This window comes from Dreissena polymorpha, chromosome 9 (assembly GCF_020536995.1).
Source record: "Dreissena polymorpha isolate Duluth1 chromosome 9, UMN_Dpol_1.0, whole genome shotgun sequence".
Taxonomy (NCBI): Eukaryota; Metazoa; Mollusca; class Bivalvia; order Myida; family Dreissenidae; genus Dreissena; species Dreissena polymorpha.
Genome location: NC_068363.1, coordinates 39,974,860 through 39,981,326, shown reverse-complemented (window position 1 = coordinate 39,981,326; position 6,467 = coordinate 39,974,860).

Below are 6,467 nucleotides of genomic sequence, written 5' to 3'. Positions count from 1 at the left end.
AACTAAGCTGATTATGTACGGCATATGAATTATACTCAGATGATTCTTCATAATGTTTCATTAGCACCTGGTATTGTTTTAAATACATTAAGTATTTGTTAATGTTAAAGAAAATTCACCTTATGTACGGTTACACATCACAACTAAAGGTTTAAAATAAAAATTTCAGAAATGGGAACTATTTTTAATATCAAAATGTCATCAACAATGATAAAGTAAAAATCGGATTGTGATTTTATGTGTTTCGCAGTTTGTAATCGACATATTAATATTTTGAAACTGTTGAAAACATATCAGCAAAGCAAAAGAGATGGTGTGCTTTTACGTCGGTAAGTTCTAATTGACAATGGGCAAGACCATAATTTGTTTTCACCGGGACAATCGTGAACACATATGTTATCATGAAGAAGACGTATACTCGACTGCTTTAGGGAATAAGACATTTAATTGTTTCACTGTTTAAATAATTCTTTTTTCGAATGCAATTTTATAATCAAAAGGCTTTTATTGACGTTTATTAAGGGCTATTGATTGCCGAATTCGTGGTTGTTAAGACGCTTCGGCTATCAAACATGTGGATTTAATATCACATGCATCATAACCTTTGACTCGTTGTTAAAATGGATGTTTAACAACTATAAACCGAGTATTTGTATCAACCGTAGAGAGTGTTATTTCAGAAGAAATAACTAAGAATTGTGTGTCAGTCTGAGTGTTTTGTTTATATATTTAAGTACATCAATTTAAAACAAACTATGTGAACATGAACAAGAAACGTAGTAGTTGCGCCTGTTATTATTTTATTTGCTCTTTTTTATCACAACTGCAAAATTTCTGTAGTGATAAAACTTAATTACAATCACCAATCATAGAGGAACATGTCTGTTGATAAGTCAGCCTATATACAGCTTTTCTCATTCGATATAAGCATTCCATGCAATTAAATGAAGCCAACAGGACAAGTGTGGCGAAAGTATTTTTTATAAATTAAGGTGAACAATAAAGAAGAATTTCAACAACAAATTTGAAACGTTGTTATAAATACTATACTGAAAATTATTTGAATAAGACCATCTTTATCGTCTGATCAATCAATAATTTAAAAAAAGGTCAGTGCAATATTTTTGGATTAAAATTTAACACAAAATAACTTTCCCGCAGGTTTTTTTTTAACAAAGTACAACAATTCAAGAGATTGAAGTGCAATATTTGGGAATACATTTCACAAAGTTCGAAAAGAAACTATAACATTATGAATGGTAAGAAAAGAACTGCCGCTGAGAAGAATTAAACTAATAACTCCTGCATATATTTTCTGACAAATGCCATAGACGAAAATCAATATAATGACCACAAATAAGGTCAACGTGGCATCCGAACGACCATAGCTGCTTGTGAGTAAGTATATTTTATTCATGCCCACAATAATCATATTGAACAGGTTTCTTTTGAATTATTCAGCACCTGACCTATTATTAAGTAGAACAAGACAACCAATGTGTATAATGTCCGACCTACATATATACAATTATGCTATTGGTAATTGGTGCACATTGGCCCTTTTGCAATATTCTCATAATTCGCCGCGAAATAGGAAATCGGGTGTAATTAAAAAAATACGTACACATGTGTTAAAAAAGTATTTGTACTGTATTCCTAAATATGCAATATTTGCGTTCGGCATTTTGCATATAGTAATGAAAATGAAAAAAAAGCCCTCCTGGAAAGTTGCGTTTTTTTTTAAGTTCGGCATTTTAAATGGGAAGCATCGTTATATTCTTATTGATCTCTTTCGAATTTAAACATCGACAGAAATATAAGATATGGAGATTTTAAACTTAGTATGTTGCACCGTCCAATCAATTAAATATATTTATAGCGTATACATAATTGACAAATAATATCCGTTAAAATAAAACAAGGTTTTTAATTGTTATGTTTACATTTGTAACAATGTAAAATTGTAAGGTGCAGAAATCACACAAGTTTAGCTTGTGCATTTTCCAATTAAAACTTTTCAATGAATAAAGACTAAAATGTTCAAAATGTAAAAGATACATTAATTTATATTTCGAAATCGCATGCACAACGCACAAAATTGTGTCACAACTCAACCACTTTTTTAAATGAATTATAAAAAATAATATATCAAGTTAACCAAGGGTTTAATGATGGAATACTGAATTAAATGTGTATTGTTCTAACTAATTGGTTTTATAACTGAACATAAATAAACCACACTGTCTAAGTTTTATCCATTGTCTTTTTTAACAAACAAATGTTATGTTGAAATATAATATTTTCTTCATATTCATTGTCTTTTTTAATATCATCATTAATATTTTTGCTTTATTTGAACACATTTTTTGTATAAACAAAAGACAAAAATAAATAAATGTATTAGTCTTCTGTTGTTTTTCAGACTTTAAAATCAATAGTCGAAAGATTTGTACCGGTTTTAAGATTCGAAGCTGTGTAAGAAGTACATGAAAACCATCCAACGACACGGAAGTTGTTTTATGAAGCAAGTGTGACGGGCATAGACTTTGCTTAGTTCAGTGGTGTTTACGGAAAGCTTTTTCTCTCAACGAACTATGTAACTATATAACAATATTTTTTTTTTCATAATCGATGTAAAGTTTATGTATTAATATTAGTGTATATTCACGGTTTTGTTTCTAACTTATTACTCATATTGATTAGATGCTTATGAAATATGAGTATGCATGCTAATGAAACACTGGTTTCATAACAAATAACAATATAAACCCAATGATGCTTGTTTATGGTTTATTTAAGTTTCTTTAGTTTCAAATATTATGCGCATATGGATTTTTTTAGTCTATCAAAATAAACACTATACTAATAATTGCATTTCATTTTAATAATCATACTATAAAAGCAGTATGTGCACCTGAAATCCTTTGATAACCATTCCGGATATCAGCTCCAGACCACCAAATATTGCTAACAAACGTTAAACGGATCAACGGAGTCGATATGAATCGATCTAAAACATCAGTTCTTGATTTTGAATAACTTAAATAAATTCAATCAGGCCATGTTAATTGTTGAAGGTGTGCCAAAGTATAAGCCTAATTGATTTCTAAAAGTATAGTTCATTACGTTAACGTACACATGTACGTTCCACAACACATGTTAATCAACGAGCTGAAAGCACTGAAGTTGTTCGCTTCTGCATAATCTTAGACGCAACTCATTTGTCAAAATTATGTTATAGCTTTTTAAATCGAAAGTTTGAAATGAACACAACCCAGTCAAATTTATAAAGAGTGTGTTTTAACGCACAGGTCGATATGTGTGTGCAGTTTTTGAATGCAATTTTATTTCGAAATTTATTGTGCTAAAATTGCCATTTACAACTCGCAATGAGATTTGAGTGCTTTTAAAACCTTGATTGATTTTATATCGGACAGCATCGCCTCTGACCAGACTACGCAAATGCCATGCTGGGCTTGAGCTACGCTGGCCGAAACGACCCGTTTTCGCATGAAGCGGCTATGAATGAGTGAATTAAATGTTTCGAAAGAAAACTGCGTAATTAATATTAACATACGATATATTTCGATAGTGGAGAAATATACTTATAATAAGCCATGTGAGGACACATATGATGTTAACTCCCGTCGTATAATTTGTATCTACTAATGTGTGGTTTGACTATAATAACACACATTTCATTCAAGTGAAAAACACACTCAATAGTTTAACTTTTGTTTTCAATTCAATACGTTTAGAAACGTAAATTTCAAACCTTATTTCAAAGTAAGCATTTTCGAAACTCATGTTTAACGTTTTATAAATTGCGAACTGTGCATATAAACAAGCTTAACCTTATACTATTGCGTTGTTATCACCCGTGCAATTGAGAATACATGATCTATCGCCGCTACCTGTTGAGAACAAAAGAACGTTTTCCAGACATATCAAATTTAATCCCGCTGTAGTAGCAAGTACTATCGGCGAGGTTACGCAACAGACGCTTGATAGTGTATTGGACTCTTTGATCAGCGGTAGTTTTATTTTTCCGCATTTATTAATAGCCTCAGATTATGAAGGACCTGTGCTGAAAAAATACCACGTGATTTAGACGCAGCAGAAAGTTGTGACTATTTTAATCATTCATAAACATTCTCTTCCGCGACAGTATATTTCTAACATTGTTTATTGATTCCTTTCTATAGACGATCCGTTCAAAAATATTCCATTAAACAAGATATTCACATTATGTTTCCATTTGTCAATGAATATAGTTGAAGAACTCAAACCTCTGGCATAAATTATACAACTCTTTCTTGGCGTGGATGCGGCAGTTATCAGGTTTATCGTAGTTAAGAAAACCCGGCTTGAATACGTGGTTTAAATCTTAGTTGTTCGCAAGCGAACATACTCAATACGTAGCGACCTTTCATACTTAATAACAACCGCTAATTTACCTAGAATCTGAGGGAGGGAGGGGGAGGTTAACGATCGAGTAGGGTTTACTATTATTTTGTGTTTTATAGTTGTAAGACATTAAGTTGTGATGAAGTTAGTGTCATCATATTAATTAAGATTTGGTCTTGACCGATGACAGCTACCATTATCGGCATATATACAGTATATATACAGTATATATATATATATATATATATATATATATATATATATATATATATATATATATATATATATATATATATATATATATATTCAGATACAGTCCATTGTCTCAGTTTCGGCTCTATTGATTTCAGCTAGTGAACAAAATGCAATCACATATTTTTTATAATACGCTGGTATGACCGACTGACTGATACCGTGTTTAACATCTGCCATTCGCACTCATTTAGGATACATTCCGCATATTCATTTAACACACAAGCATGCCATACATTTCATATAAGTCCATACGTTCTTATAATACAGCAATACCATGTATCATGAAACATACATAAAAACATGATTACAAACAAAGGCTTTGTCATCGTGACAATTATCAAATAACGTAGTCTACTTCTTCATCAGACATACTATAATGACAGGCACGCTTATCGAATGTTACGGAGACCGATTCTCACATAAGGATAAATAGAATGATTCGTATTTATATATATATATATATATATATATATATATATATATATATATATATATATATATATATATATATATATATATATATATATATATATATATATATATATATATATATATGGAGAAAGATATGCGTGAACAACCGGATATACATACATATATATATACACACACAGTTCGAATGGTCATTATTTTAGTGACCACGTCAAATTCATCAACATCTAAACTGTTCAAAAAGTGTAATATTTAATATATAGTGTAGTTCCTCTTTCATAAACATGTATGACGCTATGTCAACCCCAAATCGCTATGACATATACAGCGAGCTAAGGTAAACATAACATGACAACTTGGCATCTAAAAATGAATACCTTCCTATGATTTCCAGTAACATATTAACTCGTAATTAAATCTTGTCCGTGCCGTAGTGGTTACTGGTCTCGCTTTTAGATCTCCCCTAAAGAGTAAAAGAACTGGTTCTATCCAGGAGACGGAAACGAGAGCGTTTCAATAAGCCTTAGGCTTTCGATGCAATAAATAATGAGGGTTAATTTGATGGTGTTCCCATCAGTATTAAAGGGACATTTTCAAAGATTTTGGCAAATTTTTAAGTTTGTCATTTAAGTTTTAGTTTGATAAATATAAACATTTTAACTAAATAGCTCCAGTATTTAAAAAAAAAGAAAAGAAAAAAGTAATCCACTACTGGGCTCTATCCACTGATCCTTGGAGCAAAAGTCTAACGGTTAAACCACTCCCCATCCGAACTGATATATATAGGGACGTATATTAAAACATACATATAAGCAATCCTCGTAACGTCACAGAAAAAAAGTAACGAAAACAACAGAACTCTCCAAAGTATTCAATTATTTCGCGTTTGTAATGCTTTATCATTTTCAGTTTTTTTAATCGTCAAAACATGCCTATAATGTATATTAAAGAACTTGATAAATGTTCAGTATTTTAGTTTCCTCGCAAATAATATAACTACAACTAAAATTTGCAAATCTGAAACATTTATTTTTATTTTGTATATCTACCAAAACGTGAAAAGGTCGCTTTTAAAGTATTTTTCAAAAACATTACACAAAAGTTAACTTCAATTTCGTGCGTGAATAAAATACTGTTATAAATCGCTTCCATTAACGTTAACAACTGAAACATAATAGTACATTTGGCAAATTCGTGTATTTGGTATTGATACCAAACCTATTATAATATTAAGGACTTAAACAACACCAATAAATTGTCTTTCACCATGTCTTTACTTCGTTATACCATATACATGGCATTTGCCAACCAGAGCTTCTATATGCTCAATTCTCGACCAGTGTTAATACATGTTTTTGCGCGCACTTTGTAACGTA